The following is a 20,144-nucleotide window of genomic DNA, read 5'->3' as shown; positions in this document are numbered from 1 at the left end:
TCAAGTCTTTCGCCTTTTACTAAAGACTTCCGTGGAGAGGAACAAACATGAGTTGAATATATTTTTGGCAGGCTTTGCTGTATGGCTGAGCCTTATGAAATTGTGAAAAGTCAAGAGCTGTCTGGTCAGAAATCAAGCGCCACAAAGGAGAGCTTGAGGCGGAGGTGATAAGCAGCAGCCATTGTTATGCACACCTTCGAGCAGGGTACCACAACAAGTGAGTTTGTGCCAAGAGCTTGGCGTGGACATCAACACTTGGGGCTTATCGCTTCTCGGCCTTTTGGCTAAGATCAAGTGTAGTATCTGTTCTTATCAGTTTAATATCTGATATGTCCTCTATATGAGGACTACATATTAAGAATATTTTGGCATGAGGGCAAAGTAATTTGGGCTGCTCCTTTCTCTCCACGCATCGACCTAGCATTGCAGTGCCGCTGGGAGCAGTGCACTCTGTTCTTACCTTGTAGAAAACCAAACACTCAAACAATTGTCGCGTATCAAAAGTGAATTCTACACTGGCTCAATGAAAGTGAAGTAACGGCCTGGCACACACAAGTGTGTGAAACCGCTCTGATGGCTCACTGCTTAGTGGCGTGACCATGCAGGAGTCACAATGAGCTTGAACTGGATTCCAAATTGAGTTAGAAGCGTTTGTCAAGAATGAAACTGCTTTCCTCAAGACCTTCTGGGAGACTTGGTGAGAAACCAGAGTCAGCATTTTGGAGCGAATGTAAGTGGTTCAGGGATGTATTGCTTAGGGAGGCTTAAAAGCCAATCACAGTAGTCAGGGCAGGAGGTAATAAAGAGCGTGTATAATTTTGGTTGGCAGATGGGGCGGGTTGGGAATGTTGCATACTGGGATCTGACATGCGGAAAGCAAAGAGGCCTACCGTGAAGGTGGTGACTGTGACCGAGAGCTCCTCTGCTGCTCTCAACAGAGGGCCATGCTGACTCTGGTTTCTCTTCATAACGCACAAGTCTTTCGCCTTTTACTAAAGACTTCCGTGGAGAGGAACAAACATGAGTTGTTATATTTTTGGCAGGCTTTGCTGTAGGCTGAGCCTTATGAAATGTGAAAAGTCAAAGAGCTGTCTAGGTCAGAAATCAAAGCGCCACAAAGGAGACTTGGGCGGAGGTGATAAGCAGCAGCCATTGTTATGCACACCCTACTGAGCGGGTACCACAACAAGTGAGATTTGTGCCAAGAGCTTGGCGTGGACATCAACACTTGGGGCTTATCGCTTCTCGGCCTTTTGGCTAAGATCAAGTGTAGTATCTGTTCTTATCAGTTTAATATCTGATATGTCCTCTATATGAGGACTACATATTAAGCAGAATTTTGGCATGAGGGCAGAAATTTGGAGCTTGCTCCTTTCTCTCCGCATCGACCTAGCATTGCAGTGCCGCTGGGAGCAGTGCACTCTGTTCTTACCTTGTAGAAAACCAAACACTCAAACAATTGTCGCGTATCAAAGTGAATTCTACACTGGCTCAATGAAACTGAGGTATCGGCCTGGCACACACAAGTGTGTGAAACCGCTCTGATGGCTCACTGCTTAGTGACGTGACCATGCACGGGGGTCACAATGAGCTTGAACTGGATTCCAAATTGAGTTAGAAGCGTTTGTCAAGAATGGAAACTTCTTTCACTCAAGACCTTCTGGGAGACTTGGTGAGAAACCAGAGTCAGCATTTGGAGCGAATAAAAAAGCGATGCTTTATAATTTTGGTTGGCAGATGGGGCAGGTTGGGGAATGTTGCATACTGGGATCTGACATACGGAAAGCAAGAAAGCCTACCGTGAAGGTGGTGACTGGCAGCGAGAGGCTCCTCTGCTGCTCTCCAACAAGAGAGACCGACTCTGGTTTCTCTTCCTGCTGCCACAAGTCTTTAGCCTTTTTACTAAAGACCAGTGGAGAGGAACAAATATGAGTTGAATATATTTTTACAGCAGGCTTTGCTGTATGTGAGCCTTATGGCAGAAGTGTGAAGTCAAACTGTCTAGGTCAGAAATCAAGCGCCACAAAGGAGAAATTAGGCGGAAGTGATGGCAGCAGCCATTGTTATGCACACCGAACAGGGTACCACAACAAGTGAATTTGTGCCAAGCTTGCGTGGACATCCAACACTTGGGAGCTTATAAGCTTCTAGGCACTTTTTGGCTAAGATCAAAAAAGTGTGAATGTCTGTTCTTATCAGTTTAATATCTGATATGTCCTCTATATGAGGACTACATATTAAGCAGATTTTGGCATGAGAGCAGTAATTTGGAGCTTGCTCCTTTCTCTCTGCCATCGACCTAGCATTGCAGTGCCGCTGGAGCTTGGTGCACTCTGTTCTTACTCTTGTAGAAAACAAACACTCAAACAATTGTGTCGTATCAAAAAAAAGTGAATTCTACACTGGCTCAATGGGAAACTGAGGTAGCGGCCTGGCACACAAGTGTGTGGAAACTGGCTCTGGTGGCTCACTGCTTCCCAGTGGCGTGACCATGCGTTTAGGAGTCTAATGAAGCTTGGACTGGATTTTAATTGGAAGTTAGCGTTTTTGTCCAAGAAATGGAGTTTTTAGCTTTCCTCAGACCTTCTGGGAGACTTGGTGAGAAACCGAAGTCAGCATTTTGGAAGCGAAATCATAGTGGTTCCAGATGTATTTTAACCAGAAGCGGAAGCAAAAAGCCAATCCCACAGTGAAAAGATAGTGCAGGCAATTAATAAGGCCGTGTATAATTTGGATTTGGCAGATGGGGCGGGTTTGGAATGTTGCATACTGGATCTGGCATGCGGAAGCAAGAGAGGCCTGCAGGTGAAGGTGAAGTGACTATGACCGAGAGGCTCCTCTGCTGCTCTCCAACAGGAGGCCATGCTGGCCTCTGGTTTCTCTTACATAACTTACGGTCTTCGGCTTTTTACTAGGTTACTTCCGTGGAGAGGGTTTAAACATAAGGTTGGATCTATTTTTACTTAGCGAGCTTGGTATGGCTGGAAGCCTTATGAGGTTGTGAAAAAAGAGTCCCAAAAAAAAAAAAGAAACTGTCTGGAGTCAGAAATCAAGTCCAAAGAGAGCTTCGGTAGAGTGATAAGCCTTGGCTGGGTGTTATGCACACCTGCGAGCGGGGAGTACCACAACAAAGTGAGATTTGCCAAGATGAGCGTGGACATCAACACTTGGGGCTTATCGCTTCTCGGCCTTTTTTAGCTATAGATTGATTGAAGGGGACGCGAACAAAGCAACAAAGAGGAAAAGGAACACAATTGACCTAAAATGACAAGGCCAGACAAGCCGGTTGGGGTGACAGGGTACGTGCTTCAGAGTGGAGCAGTGGAGGACTTAACAATGTCTCGAACTGGTTTTGCAAAAAGGTCATCATCAATTTGAGCCACTGGTCTGAAGAGTGAAGGTGTCAGCCTGTATTGGTGGGAAGCAGCCAGAAAAAGCGCCAGCGTTGCCCCTGTAGCGAGGATGTGTATTCAAGGTGGCTGAAGCCAGAAAGGAGGCTGGGGAAACTAATTGTCTGTTATTCCACGAATCCCTGAACCTGGACAGACCAAATTTTCAAGCCGTCCTGGAGTGCGCGCTTGGCCGGCCGATCTGACTTCCGGCACTGGCTGCTTTGGACAACACGGAGGTGGTGAGCAGGCTAGTCACTCCGTGGTATCTAACATTTGAGGGATTCTGGACAGGGAAGAAGGCAGTTTCCGGTGCTGCTGAGCCCCTGGCCAAGGTCTGCAGGACTACGGCTTGTCCACCGGCTCTTTTCCAGCCTTGAGTGGGATCGGGGTTTACCTGTTTTCTCCAGTATCCAAGCGTTCTGCTCTATTTAGGCAGTCTGTACATACCCAGAAGAGGCAGGCTGTTCGGGACCTGCCTGCCATTGCCTGGCCAAGGGGCCATGAGAGACCACCAAAAGCTTCACCACGGGCCCCAGGCCTGTGTGGATGTGGGGACTGGGCCATCTGTGCATCCAGCTGCCAGCCGAAGGAGGACCTGCGGAAGTGGCCAGAGTCCACTGGAAGAGCGGAAAAAGCCAAGAAGGAGATCAGGGAATGGGACCCGATGCCTGAGAATGGACTCGCCTGCTCCCAAACCCAGAGACCAGCAACGGATCTTTCCTAAGAGGGGGAGAATTCCTGGAGAAAAGAACAACGGGAGAGGCCACGGGGATAAGCGAAGCCCAGGTGCCCCGTGTCTGCGCAGAGGATTCCCTCCCATCCAGCCGTCCCCCACCTCAAGAGTCAAAGAAGGGGGGGCACGGAAAGGATGGGCTTTCGGAGGGGGGAAGACAATTAGAAAAGCGGAAGAGAGTAAGGAGGGGGCCATAGTAAGAAATCAAAAGGGAAGAGCAACGGGAGCAGAACAGGACAAGACAAAGGGGCTGTGGTGAGATGGGGGGATAGAGGTAGGAGCGAAAAAGATGCTGCAGAGAGGCGGATCAAGGCAGGAAGGGGAGCAACACAGGGGCTGGGGAGGAGTGGAAGGCTTCTGAGCAGGCCGGAAGAGAATCCAGGTAGATCTGTCTGCACTTATGCGGTTTAGGGTTGGCACTGGGTTGCCTCAGGCCTGCCAATATACCATCCCTTGGGAGGATGCATATGAGGACCATTAAGCCACTCAACATGGCCTAATCAGTGCTGCCGCCCCTTTTCCTGAGGGAACAGATGGACAGTGAGACCTCTTAACTGCTGTAGGTTTTTTTGTGTTTTGTGCAGTAAAGACTTTAAAATACAAATTATAATATTTCAGAATTAGAATTCTCATTAAATGTAGAGGAATGAGGGCCGGTTAAAAGAAAAGAGGTTGTTTATGATTTGTGGACCAGCTGCATGTACAAATTTGTTTATTGCAGAGTTCATTCTGGACAAGGGGATGTTACAAAATTCAAAGAGTGGACGAAAAAAGGGGACTCAATCTGGAGTGTGGAAAAGTCCCTCTACAGGTGTCAGGATTTTGTTTGGTGTTAAAGAGATTAAAGGGTGGAGGATGTTTTCATAATTGTTCAAGGCAGGATAATGGGTGCTGACTTCATGAGGGACAACAAAGCTGAGGTTTTGTGAGTATATGGTTACAAACTCAGAAACCGCAATGTTTGCGGGTTGGTGGAGCCACACCTGCCTATGCGGTGTGTTAATGGTAGAAGTTTCAATGTGCAGTTGTAAGTAGGACACCAGCGATAGTTATATCTCCACCTGATGGCCAGACACGGGCTTCAGTAGATGGGGAGGCAGTCAGGCCACTGGTAGATGGTCCCACATGGCGTAGCCGGTGAGACGTTAAGCGTGGACTCTCTGTTTAGCAAAAGAATCTTTTAGAGTCTGGTGTCCAGTCGGCGGCTCCTGTGTTTCTTCTCTGACCATGATAGGCTGCTGTTTGAGTGCACCTGTGCCTGCTTTTGGGCGAAGTACTGGCGCCTCAATGTTCAGTTAATATTAGAAAGGGAAGACAGAGTTCAAACAGGTTGGTACTGTTTTCAAAAGCCTAGGACTGAGACCAATGTGTCCTGGGGTGAGTGGAGGTGGTAGAAGTATCAAACGGTTTACAAATGTTTTGCGAATAAGTACTGTAAAAGAGAGAGGTGTAAAGGGGTTGGCCCAGAGAGAGAGAGTGTTTCAGCACACGCCTCCTGCACTCGGAGTACGTCCCAAAGGGGGGCTGCGGCCTTTCAAATCATCGAGCTTATAACTTCCTCCAGAAATGTAAAGCAAGGAGTCTTTGGGGGCGGGGCCGGGGGCCTCCACCTGTTGCCCAGGCGCGCGAGTTTCCTGGAAGCTTGGAGACGTGTTTTCTGCTTCTGCTCCAATGGGTGACGGGAAAGGCAGAGTACAGACCGGGATCGAGGACATGCAGGAAGGAGTGGTGCTCGGAGGCTGGTGAAAATGGTATTCTACCTACTGGCCACTTTCTGCGAGCTTGGAGGGAAAAGGTAGGCTGTGGGGGAGGGGACTTTCTGGACTTACTGACCAAGCAGAGTGCCGAATCGGACCTCGCGCAGCAGGCGTTGGAGGCCCGGTTTCTCGCCCTCAAGCTGGGTGCCCTCTGCTCAAAATGAACAAGCGGAAGGTGCCGGGCTTCGATGGACTGCCGTGGAGTTTTATCTCAAGTTCTAGGAGATTCGGAGCGTAGTGAGTGTTGTTGTCCGCGAAGTACTTCTCACAGGTGTAATGGAGGGACTATGGCTACAGGGTGATCTCCCCTGTTTCAAGCGACGCCGGCCTCCGGCAACTCGAGCCACTGACCATGCTGTGTGTGGATTATAGCTTTCTGGCAAGGTCCTAGCGATCGTTGAAGCTGTGCTTCCACGTAGTCCATGTGGTTGGAGAGCATGCAGCAGTGGCGGGCGCTCGGTGAATGGAATCTCAGCTCATAAACTGTTCTACGCTTCAGCAAGCAGACCACCTGCACTTATGGTGGTTGGTCTCGGCTCCAGGCAAAGGCGACTGACAGGTTCAAGCAGGGACTATGTTTAGGGTATTATTAGAAGGACTAGGCTTTAACAAGAAGTTTTGCTCCGGATGAGTTTTGCGCGGCTTATCCACAGGTGTGGGGAGCACAGTGTCGATCCCAGCAGTCACTTAGGATTTCAGGTTGCACTCAGAGGTGAACAGGGGTGCCCCCTCTCACGGCATGCCATCCTCTCTTAGAGCCCCTGGCGGCAGCCGACAGGCTGACCCAGGGTGAAAAGGTTTCCTGGTTCCCAGCAACGAGAGCCTCTGAGTCAAGCTGTGCGATATGCGGATGACACCACACTGCTGCTGGGCGTGTTCATGCACCTGATCCGATCTTTGGAGTTTTTGCAGGTGGTTTGGGGTCTTCCGGGGGTCTGGGCACAGCTGGATGGTGCAGTCCTCGGTCTGGATTCTTTGGTGGCTGGAGGGATGGATGTGCCGGGAGGCTGTCGGCTCTGCTGGGACCGCCTGGGTACTAGGGAGTCCCAGCTTTAGAGACAGCCCCACAGTGCCATCAACTTGGACCGGCGTATTTCACTTAGTCAGAACTTGCGACAGCAGGACAGTTGCCTGGCTTATGGGGGTGCTTTGTGCTGCAGTAGCTTGATCTGCCATCCACTCCTGTATCTGACGCCCCTGCCTATCACCCAATCCAGCATGAGACCTCTCATAAAGCGCCTGTGTTCCCGGTTATGTAGGTTGGCGGTGAATGAATATGTGGCCGGGTTTTATGCTGGCTGAAGTATAAGCGAAGGAGAGGAAAAGGTGTGCCACCTCCCGCTGGAGAGGCTGGACTGCATTTTTGTTTCAATCCTTGGCTCACGAAGGAACTATCCTTGCGATAGAGCACCCTCAGGCTGCTTCTCAGGGCTCTATTTCATGCCAGCTAGGGATTGTTGATGGTTGCTGGAGCGTAACTCCTGCACCCAGGGGTGGGCGTAAGCCATGGCATTTCCAACCATGCGGCCAGGTGGCTGCGGGCTCATCCTGGGAGCCTCGGCTTACAAGCCATAAGAAATAAATCCCCAGAGCCCTCTACAGAGAGGTCAGTCGAGGGAGTTGTCGCACCTCCAAAGTGGTGGGGACCCGTCCAAAGTTTGGAGGGCTGGCAGCCCCACGGGAAGCAACTACTGGCTCAAGGCTTACTAATTGGTTATGCCTGCACCAATGCCTGCCGAGTGCGGCCATGTAGGCACATGGGTTGCGCCGATCCCAGCGTCCCTCGGACAACCTGTTCAGAGGACTTGGTCCGGAGCATGTCATGGGACTGTCCAGTGGGAAGGTGTGGTCTGGGGTAAAGTGGGGAGGCGGCTGGGGCAAGGTGGCGTCCTGCGATTTTATCTGCCTGGACCAGAGGTTGAAGAGGTTTAGGCACAGGGAATGGTCCTTTTGATGTCCCAATATGGAAGATTATAGAGAGTATAACAAAGAGGAGTATCTGGTCGGCCAGGCCAGGCTTGCGATCAAGACGGATAAAGACAGTGGGGTGGAAGGGATAATGGGGGAGGAAGCAGATGTAAAGGGGAACATCAAAGGACGTTGAGAGTGGGTATACGCAGCCCTTGAAGAGTGGAGAAAGGGGTTTGGGGTGGATGTGGTGAGAAAAAAGAGAGAGGAAGGCACAGAGAGTTCTTTGACTGTTTTATTTTTTCACCTTTTTAGTTTACAACATGGAATGGGTAGAGTTTTGAAGAATTAACATTCTATGCACCTGCGGGGGGCTTTTTTGGGGGATGAAGTTGTATTAAAGAAAGGAGATGATCATACGTGATGTTTGATTGTATTGATTGTATTTAACTGACAAGTTTTGTAATAATCTGTTCTTATCAGTTTAATATCTGATATGTCTCTATATGGGGACTGCATATTAAGCAGATTTTTGGCATGAGGGCAGAAATTTGGAGCTTGCTCGCTCTCTCACGCATCGACCTAGCATTGCAGTGCCGCTGGGAGCAGTGCACTCTGTTCTTACCTTGTGAAAACCAAACACTCAAACAATTGTCGCGTATCAAAGTGAATTCTACACTGGCTCAATGAAACTGAGGTGACGGCCTGGCACACAGTGTGTGAACGCTCTGATGGCTCACTGAGTGAGTAGCGTGACCATGCGGGGTCTCAGTGAGCTTGAACTGGATTAAATTGAGTTAGAAGCGTTTGTCAAGAATGCTTTCCTCCAAGACCTTCTGGGGAACTTGGTGAGAAACCAGAGTCAGCATTTTGGAGCGAATGTAAGTGGTTCAGGGATGTATTGCTTGGCAGGCTTAAAAGCCAATCACAGTAGTCAGGGCAGGAGGTAATAAAGCGTGTATAATTTTGGATTTGGCAGATGGGGGCGGGTTAGAATGTTGCATACTGGGATCTGACATGCGGAAAGCAAAGAGCCTACCGTGAAGGTGGTGACTGTGACCGAGCTCCTCTGCTGCTCTCAACAGAGGGCCATGCTGACTCTGGTTTCTCTTCATAGCACACAAGTCTTTCGCCTTTTACTAAAGACTTCAGTGGAGAGAACAAACATGAGTTGAATATATTTTGGCGAGCTTTGCTGTATGGCTGAGCCTTAAGTGTGAAAGTCAAAGCTGTCTAGGTCAGAAATCCAGCGCACAAAGGAGAGCATGGGCGGAGGTGATAAGCAGCAGCCATTGTTATGCACACCTACGAGCGAGGGTACCACAACAAGTGAGATTTGTGCCAAGAGCTTGGCGTGGACATCCAACACTTAGGGCTTATCGCTTCTCGGCCTTTTGGCTAAGATCAAGTGTAGTATCTGTTCTTATCAGTTTAATATCTGATATGTCCTCTATATGAGGACTACATATTAAGCAGATTTTGGCATGAGGGCAGAAATTTGGAGCTTACTCCCTTTCTCTCCACGCATCGACCTAGCATTGCAGTGCCGCTGAGGCAGTGCACTCTGTTCTTACCTTGTGAAAACCAAACACTCAAACAATTGTCGCGTATCAAAGTGAATTCTACACTGGCTCAATGAAACTGAGGTAACTTGGGCCTGGCACACACAAGTGTGTGAAACCGCTCTGATGGCTCACTGCTTAGTGGCGTGACCATGCGAGGTCATGAGAGCGAACTGGATTCCAATTGAGTTAAAGCGTTTGTCAAGAATGGAAACTTGCTTTCCTCAAGACCTTCTGGGAGACTTGGTGAGAAACCAGAGTCAGCATTTGGAGCGAATGTAAGTGGTTCAGGGATGTATTGCTTAGGCAGGCTTAAAGCCAATCACAGTAGTCAGGGCAGGGAGGTAATAAAGGCGTGTATAATTTTGGTTGGCAGATGGGGCGGGTTGGGAATGTTGCATACTGGGATCTGACATGCGGAAAGCAAAGAGGCCTACCGTGAAGGTGGTGACTGTGACCGAGAGGCTCTCTGCTGCTCTCCAACAGAGGGCCATGCTGACTCTGGTTTCTCTTCATAGCACAAGTCTTTCGCCTTTTACTAAGGACTTCCGTGGAGAGAGGAACAAACATGAGTTGAATATATTTTTGGCAGGCTTTGCTGTATGGCTGAGCCTTATGATGTGAAAAGTCAAAGAGCTGTCTAGGTCAGAAATCAAGCGCCACAAGGGAGAGCTAGGGCGGAGGAGTGATAAGCAGCAGCCATTGTTATGCACCTACGGCTTGGGGTACCACAACAAGTGAGATTTGTGCCAAGAGCTTGGCGTGGACATCCAACACTTGGGGCTTATCGCTTCTCGGCCTTTTGGCTAAGATCAAGTGTAGTATCTGTTCTTATCAGTTTAATATCTGATATGTCCTCTATATGAGGACTACATATTAAGCAGATTTTGGCATGAGGCAGAAATTTGGAGCTTGCTCCTTTCTCTCACGCATCGACCTAGCATTGCAGTGCCGCTGGGAGCGGTGCACTCTGTTCTTACCTTGTAGAAAACCAAACACTCAAACAATTGTCGCGTATCAAAGTGAATTCTACACTGGCTCAATGAAAGTGAGGCTAACTCTAGCACACACAAGTGTGTGAAACCGCTCTGATGGCTCACTGTAGTGGCGTGACCATGCACGGGAGTCAGTGAGCTTGAACTGGATTCCAAATTGAGTTAGAAGCGTTTGTCAAGAATGGAAGCTTGCTTTCACTCAGACCTTCTGGGAGACTTGGTGAGAAACCAGAGTCAGCATTTTGGCGAGAATGTAAGTGGTTCAGGGATGTGTGTTAGGCAGGCTTAAAGCCAATCACAGTAGTCAGGGCAGGAGGTAATAAGGACATATATATTTTGGTTGGCAGATGGGGAGGCGGGTTGGGAATGTTGCATACTGGGGGATCTGACATGCGGAAAGCAAGAAGCCTACCGTGAAGTGGTGACTGTGACCGAGAGGCTCCTCTGCTGCTCTCCAACAGAGGGCCATGCTGACTCTGGTTTCTCTTCATAACGCACAAGTCTTTCGCCTTTTACTAAAGACTTCCGTGGAAAGGAACAAACATGAGTTGAATATATTTTTGGCAAGCTTTGCTGTATGGCTGAGCCTTATGAAATTGTGAAAAGTCAAAGAGCTGTCTAGGTCAGAAATCAAGCGCCACAAAGGAGAGGCTTGGGCGGAGGTGATAAGCAGCAGCCATTGTTATGCACACCTCTGACAGGGTACCACAACAAGTGAGATTTGTGCCAAGAGCTTAGGCGTGGACATCCACACTTGGGGCTTATCCTTCTCGGCCTTTTGGCTAAGATCAAGTGTAGTATCTGTTCTTATCAGTTTAATATCTGATATGTCCTCTATATGAGGACTACATATTAAGCAGATTTTGGCATGAGGGGCAGAATTTGGAGCTTGCTCCTTTCTCTCTCATCGACCTAGCATTGCAGTGCCGCTGGGAACGGTGCACTCTGTTCTTACCTTGTAGAAAACCAAACACTCAAACAATTGTCGCGTATCAAAGTGAATTCTACACTGGCTCAATGAAAGTGAGGTAACGGCCTAGCACACACAAGTGTGTGAAACCGCTCTGATGGCTCACTGCTTAGTGGCGTGACCATGCACGGGGTCACAATGAGCTTGAACTGGATTCCAAATTGAGTTAGAAGCGTTTGTCAAGAATGGAAACTTGCTTTCACTCAAGACCTTCTGGGAACTTGGTGAGAAACCAGAGTCAGCATTTTGGAGCGAATGTAAGTGGTTCAGGGATGTATTGCTTAGGCAGGCTTAAAAGCCAATCACAGTAGTCAGGGCAGGAGGTAATAAAGCGTGTATAATTTTGGTTGGCAGATAGGGGGCGGGTTAGGAATGTTGCATACTGGGATCTGACATGCGGAAAGCAAAGAGGCCTACCGTGAAGGTGGTGACTGTGACCGAGAGGCTCCTCTGCTGCTCTCAACAGAGAGCCATGCTGACTCTGGTTTCTCTTCATAACGCACAAGTCTTTCGCCTTTTACTAAAGACTTCCGTGGAAGGAACAAACATGAGTTGAATATATTTTTGCAGGCTTTGCTGTATGGCTGAGCCTTATGAAGTGGGAAAAGTCAAAGAGCTGTCTAGGTCAGAAATCCAAGCGCCACAAAGGAGAGCTTGGGCGGAGGTGATAAGCAGCAGCCATTGTTATGCACACCTACGAACGGGGTACCACAACAAGTGAGATTTGTGCCAAGAGCTTGGCGTGGACATCCAACACTTGGGCTTATCGCTTCTCGGCCCTTTGGCTAAGATCAAGTGTAGTATCTGTTCTTATCAGTTTAATATCTGATATGTCCTCTATATGGGGACTACATATTAAGCAGATTTTTGGCATGAGGGCAGAAATTTGGAGCTTGCTCCTTTCTCTCCACGCATCGACCTAGCATTGCAGTGCCGCTGGGAACGGTGCACTCTGTTCTTTCCTTGTAGAAAACCAAACACTCAAACAATTGTCGCGTATCAAAAGTGAATTCTACACTGGCTCAATGAAAGTGGGGTAACGGCCTGGCACACACAAGTGTGTGACCGCTCTGATGGCTCACTGCTTTGTGGCGTGACCATGCAGGGTCACAATGAGCTTGAACTGGATTCCAAATTGAGTTAGAAGCGTTTGTCAAGAATGGAAACTTGCTTTCACTCAAGACCTTCTGGAGACTTGGTGAGAAACCAAGTCAGCATTTTGGAGGGAATGTAAGTGGTTCAGGGATGTATTGCTTAGGCAGGCTTAAACAACACAGTAGTCAGGGCAGGAGGTAATAAAACGTGTATAATTTTGGTTGGCAGATGGGGGCGGGTTGGGAATGTTGCATACTGGGATCTGACATGCGGAAAGCAAAGAGGCCTACCGTGAAGGTGGTGACTGTGACCGAGAGGCTCCTCTGCTGCTCTCAACAGAGGAGCCATGCTGACTCTGGTTTCTCTTCATATAGCACAAGTCTTTCGCCTTTTACTAAAGACTTCCGTGGAGAGGAACAAACATGAGTTGAATATATTTTTGGCAGGCTTTGCTGTATGGCTGAGGCCTTAAAGTGTGAAAAGTCAAAGAGCTGTCTAGGTCAGAAATCAAGCGCCACAAAGGAGAGCTTGGGCGGAGGTGATAAGCAGCAGCCATTGTTATGCACACCTTCTGAGCAGGTACCACAACAAGTGAGATTTGTGCCAAGAGCTTGGCGTGGACATCAACACTTGGGGCTTATCGCTTCTCGGCCTTTTGGCTAAGATCAAGTGTAGTATCTGTTCTTATCAGTTTAATATCTGATATGTCCTCTATATGAGGACTACATATTAAGCAGATTTTTGGCATGAGGGCAGAAATTTGGAGCTTGCTCCTTTCTCTCCACGCATCGACCTAGCATTGCAGTGCCGCTGGGAACGGTGCACTCTGTTCTTACCTTGTAGAAAACCAAACACTCAAACAATTGTCGCGTATCAAAGTGGATTCTACACTGGCTCAATGAAAGTGAGGTAATCGGCCTGGCACACACAAGTGTGGAAACCGCTCTGATGGCTCACTGCTTTGTGGCGTGACCATGCAGAGGTCACAATGAGCTTGAACTGGATTCCAAATTGAGTTAGAAGCGTTTGTCAAGAATGGAAACTTGCTTTCACTCAAGACCTTCTGGGAGACTTGGTGAGAAACCAGAGTCAGCATTTTGGAGCGAATGTAAGTGGTTCAGGATGTATTGCTTAGGCAGGCTTAAGCCAATCACAGTAGTCAGGGCAGGAGGTAATAAAGACGTGTATAATTTTGGTTGGCAGATGGGGGCGGGTTGGGAATGTTGCATACTGGGATCTGACATGCGGAAAGCAAGAGAGGCCTACCGTGAAGGTGGTGACTGTGACCGAGAGGCTCCTCTGCTGCTCTCCAACAGAGGGCCATGCTGACTCTGGTTTCTCTTCATAACGCACAAGTCTTTCGCCTTTTACTAAAGACTTCCGTGGAAAGGAACAAACATGAGTTGAATATATTTTGGGAGGCTTTGCTGTATGGCTGAGCCTTATGAAATTGTGAAAAGTCAAAGAGCTGTCTAGGTCAGAAATCAAAGCGCCACAAAGGGAGCTTGGGCGGAGGTGATAAGCAGCAGCCATTGTTATGCACACCTACGAGACGGGGTACCACAACAAGTGAGATTTGTGCCAAGAGCTTGGCGTGGACATCCAACACTTGGGGCTTATCGCTTCTCGGCCTTTTGGCTAAGATCAAGTGTAGTATCTGTTCTTATCAGTTTAATATCTGATATGTCCTCTATATGAGGACTACATATTAAGCAGATTTTTGGCATGAGGGCAGAAATTTGGAGCTTGCTCCTTTCTCTCCACGCATCGACCTAGCATTGCAGTGCCGCTGGGAGCGGTGCACTCTGTTCTTACCTTGTAGAAAACCAAACACTCAAACAATTGTCCGCGTATCAAAAGTGAATTCTACACTGGCTCAATGAAAGTGAGGTAACGGCCTGGCACACACAAGTGTGTGAAACCGCTCTGATGGCTCACTGCTTAGTGACGTGACCATGCGGGGTCACAATGAGCTTGAACTGGATTCCAAATTGAGTTAGAAGCGTTTGTCAAGAATGAAACTTGCTTTCCTCAAGACCTTCTGGGAGACTTGGTGAGAAACCAGAGTCAGCATTTTGGAGCGAATGTAAGTGGTTCAGGGATGTATTGCTTAGGCAGGCTTAAAGCCAATCACAGTAGTCAGGGCAGGAGGTAATAAAGGCGTGTATAATTTTGGTTGGCAGATGGGGGCGGGTTGGGAATGTTGCATACTGGGATCTGACATGCGGAAAGCAAAGAGAGGCCTACCGTGAAGGTGGTGACTGTGACCGAGAGGCTCCTCTGCTGCTCTCAACAGAGGGCCATGCTGACTCTGGTTTCTCTTCATAACGCACAAGTCTTTCGCCTTTTACTAAAGACTTCCGTGGAGAGGAACAAACATGAGTTGAATATATTTTTGGCAGGCTTTGCTGTATGGCTGAGCCTTATGAAGTGTGAAAAGTCAAAGAGCTGTCTAGGTCAGAAATCAAGCGCCACAAAGGAGAGCTTGGGCGGAGGTGATAAGCAGCAGCCATTGTTATGCACACCTACGAGCAGGGTACCACAACAAGTGAGATTTGTGCCAAGAGCTTGGCGTGGACATCCAACACTTGGGGCTTATCCTTCTCGGCCTTTTGGCTAAGATCAAGTGTAGTATCTGTTCTTATCAGTTTAATATCTGATATGTCCTCTATATGAGGACTACATATTAAGCAGATTTTGGCATGAGGGCAGAAATTTGGAGCTTGCTCCTTTCTCTCCACGCATCGACCTAGCATTGCAGTGCCGCTGGGAGCGGTGCACTCTGTTCTTACCTTGTAGAAAACCAAACACTCAAACAATTGTCGCGTATCAAAAGTGAATTCTACACTGGCTCAATGAAAGTGAGAGTAACGGACAGCACACACAAGTGTGTGAAACCGCTCTGATGGCTCACTGCTTAGTGGCGTGACCATGCAGAGGTCACAATGAGCTTGAACTGGATTCCAAATTGAGTTAGAAGCGTTTGTCAAGAATGGAAACTTGCTTTCACTCAAGACCTTCTGGGAGACTTGGTGAGAAACCAGAGTCAGCATTTTGGAGCGAATGTAAGTGGTTCAGGGATGTATTGCTTAGGCAGGCTTAAGCCAATCACAGTAGTCAGGGCAGGAGGTAATAAAGACGTGTATAATTTTGGTTGGCAGATGGGGCGGGTTGGGAATGTTGCATACTGGGATCTGACATGCGGAAAGCAAGAGAGGCCTACCGTGAAGGTGGTGACTGTGACCGAGAGGCTCCTCTGCTGCTCTCCAACAGAGGAGCCATGCTGACTCTGGTTTCTCTTCATAACGCACAAGTCTTTCGCCTTTTACTAAAGACTTCCGTGGAGAGGAACAAACATGAGTTGAATATATTTTTGGCAGGCTTTGCTGTATGGCTGAGCCTTATGAAATTGTGAAAGTCAAAGAGCTGTCTAGTCAGAAATCAAGCGCCACAAGGAGAGCTTGGGCGGAGGTGATAAGCAGCAGCCATTGTTATGCACACCCTCTGACGAGGTGTACCACAACAAGTGAGATTTGTGCCAAGAGCTTGGCGTGGACATCCAACACTTGGGGCTTATCGCTTCTCGGCCTTTTGGCTAAGATCAAGTGTAGTATCTGTTCTTATCAGTTTAATATCTGATATGTCCTCTATATGGGGACTACATATTAAGCAGATTTTTGGCATGAGGGCAGAAATTTGGAGCTTGCTCCTTTCTCTCCACGCATCGACCTAGCATTGCAGTGCCGCTGGGAACGGTGCACTCTGTTCTTACCTTGTAGAAAACCAAACACTCAAACAATTGTCGCGTATCAAAGTGAATTCTACACTGGCTCAATGAAACTGAGGTAACGGCCTGGCACACACAAGTGTGTGAAACCGCTCTGATGGCTCACTGCTTTGTGGCGTGACCATGCAGGGGTCACAATGAGCTTGAACTGGATTCCAAATTGAGTTAGAAGCGTTTGTCAAGAATGAAACTTGCTTTCCTCAAGACCTTCTGGGAGACTTGGTGAGAAACCAGAGTCAGCATTTTGGAGCGAATGTAAGTGGTTCAGGGATGTATTGCTTAGGCAGGCTTAAAGCCAATCACAGTAGTCAGGGCAGGAGGTAATAAAGGCGTGTATAATTTTGGTTGGCAGATGGGGCGGGTTGGGAATGTTGCATACTGGGATCTGACATGCGGAAAGCAAAGAGGCCTACCGTGAAGGTGGTGACTGTGACCGAGAGGCTCCTCTGCTGCTCTCCAACAGAGGCCATGCTGACTCTGGTTTCTCTTCATAACGCACAAGTCTTTCGCCTTTTACTAAAGACTTCCGTGGAAAGGAACAAACATGAGTTGAATATATTTTTGGCAGGCTTTGCTGTATGGCTGAGCCTTATGAAAGTGTGAAAAGTCAAAGAGCTGTCTAGGTCAGAAATCAAGCGCCACAAAGGAGAGCTTGGGCGGAGGTGATAAGCAGCAGCCATTGTTATGCACACCTACAGACGGGGTACCACAACAAGTGAGATTTGTGCCAAGAGCTTGGCGTGGACATCAACACTTGGGGCTTATCGCTACTCGGCCTTTTGGCTAAGATCAAGTGTAGTATCTGTTCTTATCAGTTTAATATCTGATATGTCCTCTATATGAGGACTACATATTAAGCAGATTTTGGCATGAGGGCAGAAATTTGGAGCTTGCTCCTTTCTCTCCACGCATCGACCTAGCATTGCAGTGCCGCTGGGAGCAGTGCACTCTGTTCTTACCTTGTAGAAAACCAAACACTCAAACAATTGTCGCGTATCAAAGTGAATTCTACACTGGCTCAATGAAAGTGAGGTAACGGCCTGGCACACACAAGTGTGTGAAACCGCTCTGATGGCTCACTGCTTTGTGGCGTGACCATGCAGAGGTCACAATGAGCTTGAACTGGATTCCAAATTGAGTTAGAAGCGTTTGTCAAGAATGGAAACTTGCTTTCACTCAAGACCTTCTGGGAGACTTGGTGAAACCAGAGTCAGCATTTTGGAGAGCGAATGTAAGTGGTTCAGGGATGTATTGCTTAGGCAGGCTTAAAGCCAATCACAGTAGTCAGGGCAGGAGGTAATAAAGGCGTGTATAATTTTGGTTGGCAGATGGGGCGGGTTGGGAATGTTGCATACTGGGATCTGACATGCGGAAAGCAAAGAGGGCCTACCGTGAAGGTGGTGACTGTGACCGAGAGGCTCCTCTGCTGCTCTCCAACAGAGGGCCATGCTGACTCTGGTTTCTCTTCATACCGCACAAGTCTTTCGCCTTTTACTAAAGACTTCCGTGGAGAGGAACAAACATGAGTTGAATATATTTTGGCAGGCTTTGCTGTATGGCTGAGCCTTATGAAGTGTGAAAGTCAAAGAGCTGTCTAGGTCAGAAATCAAGCGCCACAAAGGAGAGCTTGGGCGGAGGTGATAAGCAGCAGCCATTGTTATGCACACCTACGAGCAGGGTACCCAACAAGTGAGATTTGTGCCAAGAGCTTGGCGTGGACATCCAACACTTGGGGCTTATCGCTTCTCGGCCTTTTGGCTAAGATCAAGTGTAGTATCTGTTCTTATCAGTTTAATATCTGATATGTCCTCTATATGAGGACTACATATTAAAAGCAGATTTTTGGCATGAGGGCAGAAATTTGGAGCTTGCTCCTTTCTCTCCACGCATCGACCTAGCATTGCAGTGCCGCTGGGAGCGGTGCACTCTGTTCTTACCTTGTAGAAAACCAAACACTCAAACAATTGTCGCGTATCAAAGTGAATTCTACACTGGCTCAATGAAACTGAGGTAACGGCCTGGCACACACAAGTGTGTGAAACCGCTCTGATGGCTCACTGCTTAGTGACGTGACCATGCAGAGGTCACAATGAGCTTGAACTGGATTCCAAATTGAGTTAGAAGCGTTTGTCAAGAATGGAAACTTGCTTTCACTCAAGACCTTCTGGGAGACTTGGTGAGAAACCAGAGTCAGCATTTTGGGCGAATGTAAGTGGTTCAGGGATGTATTGCTTAGGCAGGCTTAAAAGCCAATCACAGTAGTCAGGGCAGGAGGTAATAAAGGCGTGTATAATTTTGGTTGGCAGATGGGGGCGGGTTGGAATGTTGCATACTGGGATCTGACATGCGGAAAGCAAAGAGAGGCCTACCGTGAAGGTGGTGACTGTGACCGAGAGGCTCCTCTGCTGCTCTCCAACAGAGGGCCATGCTGACTCTGGTTTCTCTTCATAACGCACAAGTCTTTAGCCTTTTACTAAAGACTTCCGTGGAAGGAACAAACATGAGTTGAATATATTTTGGCAGGCTTTGCTGTATGGCTGAGCCTTATGAAATTGTGAAAAGTCAAAGAGCTGTCTAGGTCAGAAATCAAGCGCCACAAAGGAGAGCTTGGGCGGAGGTGATAAGCAGCAGCCATTGTTATGCACACCTCTGACGGGGTACCACAACAAGTGAGATTTGTGCCAAGAGCTTGGCGTGGACATCCAACACTTGGGGCTTATCGCTTCTCGGCCTTTTGGCTAAGATCAAGTGTAGTATCTGTTCTTATCAGTTTAATATCTGATATGTCCTCATATGAGGACTACATATTAAGCAGATTTTGGCATGAGGGCAGAAATTTGGAGCTTGCTCCTTTCTCTCCACGCATCGACCTAGCATTGCAGTGCCGCTGGGAGCAGTGCACTCTGTTCTTACCTTGTAGAAAACCAAACACTCAAACAATTGTCGCGTATCAAAGTGAATTCTACACTGGCTCAATGAAAGTGAGGTAACGGCCTGGCACACACAAGTGTGTGAAACCGCTCTGATGGCTCACTGCTTTGTGGCGTGACCATGCACAGAGGTCACAATGAGCTTGAACTGGATTCCAAATTGAGTTAGAAGCGTTTGTCAAGAATGGAAACTTGCTTTCACTCAAGACCTTCTGGGAGACTTGGTGAGAAACCAGAGTCAGCATTTTGGAGCGAATGTAAGTGGTTCAGGGATGTATTGCTTAGGCAGGCTTAAAAGCCAATCACAGTAGTCAGGGCAGGAGGTAATAAAGACGTGTATAATTTTGGTTGGCAGATGGGGGCGGGTTGGGAATGTTGCATACTGGGATCTGACATGCGGAAAGCAAAGAGGGCCCTACCGTGAAGGTGGTGACTGTGACCGAGGGCTCCTCTGCTGCTCTCAACAGAGGCCATGCTGACTCTGGTTTCTCTTCTGCCACAAGTCTTTCTTTTACTAAAGACTTCCGTGGAGAGGAACAAACATGAGTTGAATATATTTTGGCAGGCTTTGCTGTATGGCTGAGCCTTATGAAAGTGTGAAAAGTCAAAGGCTGTCTAGGTCAGAAATCAAGCGCCACAAGGAGAGCTTGGGGCGGAGGTGATAAGCAGCAGCCATTGTTATGCACACCTACGAACGGGGTACCACAACAAGTGAGATTTGTGCCAAGAGCTTGGCGTGGACATCAACACTTGGGGCTTATCGCTTCTCGGCCTTTTGGCTAAGATCAAGTGTAGTATCTGTTCTTATCAGTTTAATATCTGATATGTCCTCTATATGAGGACTACATATTAAGCAGATTTTTGGCATGAGGGGCAGAAATTTGGAGCTTGCTCCTTTCTCTCACGCATCGACCTAGCATTGCAGTGCCGCTGGAGCGGTGCCTCTGTTCTTACCTTGTGAAAACCAAACACTCAAACAATTGTCGCGTATCAAAGTGAATTCTACACTGGCTCA

At 48.1% G+C, this 20,144-nt stretch overlaps 29 non-coding genes and 1 pseudogene across 29 annotated transcripts; all 30 read left to right on the top strand.

The window, feature by feature from the left end:
- The first annotated feature begins 264 nt into the window (after nucleotides 1–264).
- Nucleotides 265–454, top strand: LOC124852718. The gene has a single exon (XR_007033141.1). It is a non-coding gene; the product is annotated as a U2 spliceosomal RNA (small nuclear RNA).
- A 494-nt stretch (nucleotides 455–948) lies between these two features.
- LOC124853158 lies at nucleotides 949–1,059 on the top strand. Its single transcript, XR_007033501.1, has one exon. It is a non-coding gene; the product is annotated as a U5 spliceosomal RNA (small nuclear RNA).
- A 178-nt stretch (nucleotides 1,060–1,237) lies between these two features.
- Nucleotides 1,238–1,426, top strand: LOC124854259. Its single transcript, XR_007034503.1, has one exon. It is a non-coding gene; the product is annotated as a U2 spliceosomal RNA (small nuclear RNA).
- Nucleotides 1,427–1,856: 430 nt separating this feature from the next.
- LOC124854080 lies at nucleotides 1,857–1,968 on the top strand. The gene has a single exon (XR_007034328.1). It is a non-coding gene; the product is annotated as a U5 spliceosomal RNA (small nuclear RNA).
- A 172-nt stretch (nucleotides 1,969–2,140) lies between these two features.
- On the top strand, nucleotides 2,141–2,337 carry LOC124853051. Its single transcript, XR_007033453.1, has one exon. It is a non-coding gene; the product is annotated as a U2 spliceosomal RNA (small nuclear RNA).
- Nucleotides 2,338–8,225: 5,888 nt separating this feature from the next.
- Nucleotides 8,226–8,409, top strand: LOC124853086. The gene has a single exon (XR_007033472.1). It is a non-coding gene; the product is annotated as a U2 spliceosomal RNA (small nuclear RNA).
- Nucleotides 8,410–8,885: 476 nt separating this feature from the next.
- Nucleotides 8,886–8,996, top strand: LOC124853704. Its single transcript, XR_007034043.1, has one exon. It is a non-coding gene; the product is annotated as a U5 spliceosomal RNA (small nuclear RNA).
- A 172-nt stretch (nucleotides 8,997–9,168) lies between these two features.
- LOC124852652 lies at nucleotides 9,169–9,358 on the top strand. The gene has a single exon (XR_007033075.1). It is a non-coding gene; the product is annotated as a U2 spliceosomal RNA (small nuclear RNA).
- Nucleotides 9,359–9,848: 490 nt separating this feature from the next.
- On the top strand, nucleotides 9,849–9,961 carry LOC124853734. Its single transcript, XR_007034073.1, has one exon. It is a non-coding gene; the product is annotated as a U5 spliceosomal RNA (small nuclear RNA).
- A 177-nt stretch (nucleotides 9,962–10,138) lies between these two features.
- On the top strand, nucleotides 10,139–10,326 carry LOC124854214. The gene has a single exon (XR_007034460.1). It is a non-coding gene; the product is annotated as a U2 spliceosomal RNA (small nuclear RNA).
- A 492-nt stretch (nucleotides 10,327–10,818) lies between these two features.
- LOC124853261 lies at nucleotides 10,819–10,931 on the top strand. Its single transcript, XR_007033604.1, has one exon. It is a non-coding gene; the product is annotated as a U5 spliceosomal RNA (small nuclear RNA).
- Nucleotides 10,932–11,109: 178 nt separating this feature from the next.
- LOC124854430 lies at nucleotides 11,110–11,296 on the top strand. Its single transcript, XR_007034674.1, has one exon. It is a non-coding gene; the product is annotated as a U2 spliceosomal RNA (small nuclear RNA).
- Nucleotides 11,297–11,793: 497 nt separating this feature from the next.
- LOC124853478 lies at nucleotides 11,794–11,907 on the top strand. The gene has a single exon (XR_007033820.1). It is a non-coding gene; the product is annotated as a U5 spliceosomal RNA (small nuclear RNA).
- A 175-nt stretch (nucleotides 11,908–12,082) lies between these two features.
- Nucleotides 12,083–12,273, top strand: LOC124853463. Its single transcript, XR_007033806.1, has one exon. It is a non-coding gene; the product is annotated as a U2 spliceosomal RNA (small nuclear RNA).
- A 489-nt stretch (nucleotides 12,274–12,762) lies between these two features.
- On the top strand, nucleotides 12,763–12,875 carry LOC124853262. Its single transcript, XR_007033605.1, has one exon. It is a non-coding gene; the product is annotated as a U5 spliceosomal RNA (small nuclear RNA).
- A 176-nt stretch (nucleotides 12,876–13,051) lies between these two features.
- On the top strand, nucleotides 13,052–13,242 carry LOC124854354. The gene has a single exon (XR_007034598.1). It is a non-coding gene; the product is annotated as a U2 spliceosomal RNA (small nuclear RNA).
- Nucleotides 13,243–13,738: 496 nt separating this feature from the next.
- On the top strand, nucleotides 13,739–13,853 carry LOC124853338. Its single transcript, XR_007033681.1, has one exon. It is a non-coding gene; the product is annotated as a U5 spliceosomal RNA (small nuclear RNA).
- A 177-nt stretch (nucleotides 13,854–14,030) lies between these two features.
- Nucleotides 14,031–14,221, top strand: LOC124852735. The gene has a single exon (XR_007033157.1). It is a non-coding gene; the product is annotated as a U2 spliceosomal RNA (small nuclear RNA).
- Nucleotides 14,222–14,718: 497 nt separating this feature from the next.
- LOC124853221 lies at nucleotides 14,719–14,831 on the top strand. The gene has a single exon (XR_007033564.1). It is a non-coding gene; the product is annotated as a U5 spliceosomal RNA (small nuclear RNA).
- Nucleotides 14,832–15,008: 177 nt separating this feature from the next.
- Nucleotides 15,009–15,198, top strand: LOC124854181. The gene has a single exon (XR_007034429.1). It is a non-coding gene; the product is annotated as a U2 spliceosomal RNA (small nuclear RNA).
- Nucleotides 15,199–15,696: 498 nt separating this feature from the next.
- Nucleotides 15,697–15,809, top strand: LOC124853219. Its single transcript, XR_007033562.1, has one exon. It is a non-coding gene; the product is annotated as a U5 spliceosomal RNA (small nuclear RNA).
- A 178-nt stretch (nucleotides 15,810–15,987) lies between these two features.
- Nucleotides 15,988–16,178, top strand: LOC124853166. The gene has a single exon (XR_007033509.1). It is a non-coding gene; the product is annotated as a U2 spliceosomal RNA (small nuclear RNA).
- Nucleotides 16,179–16,671: 493 nt separating this feature from the next.
- LOC124853275 lies at nucleotides 16,672–16,784 on the top strand. Its single transcript, XR_007033618.1, has one exon. It is a non-coding gene; the product is annotated as a U5 spliceosomal RNA (small nuclear RNA).
- A 178-nt stretch (nucleotides 16,785–16,962) lies between these two features.
- On the top strand, nucleotides 16,963–17,152 carry LOC124854366. Its single transcript, XR_007034610.1, has one exon. It is a non-coding gene; the product is annotated as a U2 spliceosomal RNA (small nuclear RNA).
- A 497-nt stretch (nucleotides 17,153–17,649) lies between these two features.
- Nucleotides 17,650–17,761, top strand: LOC124853329. Its single transcript, XR_007033672.1, has one exon. It is a non-coding gene; the product is annotated as a U5 spliceosomal RNA (small nuclear RNA).
- Nucleotides 17,762–17,937: 176 nt separating this feature from the next.
- On the top strand, nucleotides 17,938–18,130 carry LOC124853374. The gene has a single exon (XR_007033717.1). It is a non-coding gene; the product is annotated as a U2 spliceosomal RNA (small nuclear RNA).
- A 498-nt stretch (nucleotides 18,131–18,628) lies between these two features.
- On the top strand, nucleotides 18,629–18,739 carry LOC124853610. Its single transcript, XR_007033950.1, has one exon. It is a non-coding gene; the product is annotated as a U5 spliceosomal RNA (small nuclear RNA).
- A 178-nt stretch (nucleotides 18,740–18,917) lies between these two features.
- On the top strand, nucleotides 18,918–19,106 carry LOC124854213. Its single transcript, XR_007034459.1, has one exon. It is a non-coding gene; the product is annotated as a U2 spliceosomal RNA (small nuclear RNA).
- Nucleotides 19,107–19,605: 499 nt separating this feature from the next.
- On the top strand, nucleotides 19,606–19,711 carry LOC124853990 (annotated as a pseudogene).
- Nucleotides 19,712–19,888: 177 nt separating this feature from the next.
- Nucleotides 19,889–20,078, top strand: LOC124854263. Its single transcript, XR_007034507.1, has one exon. It is a non-coding gene; the product is annotated as a U2 spliceosomal RNA (small nuclear RNA).
- The last annotated feature ends 66 nt before the right edge of the window (nucleotides 20,079–20,144 follow it).

Source organism: Hippoglossus stenolepis, chromosome 10 (assembly GCF_022539355.2).
Source record: "Hippoglossus stenolepis isolate QCI-W04-F060 chromosome 10, HSTE1.2, whole genome shotgun sequence".
Taxonomy (NCBI): domain Eukaryota; kingdom Metazoa; phylum Chordata; class Actinopteri; order Pleuronectiformes; family Pleuronectidae; genus Hippoglossus; species Hippoglossus stenolepis.
Note: the sequence above shows the minus strand (reverse complement) of the source record. Positions and strands in the feature narration are given on the sequence as shown.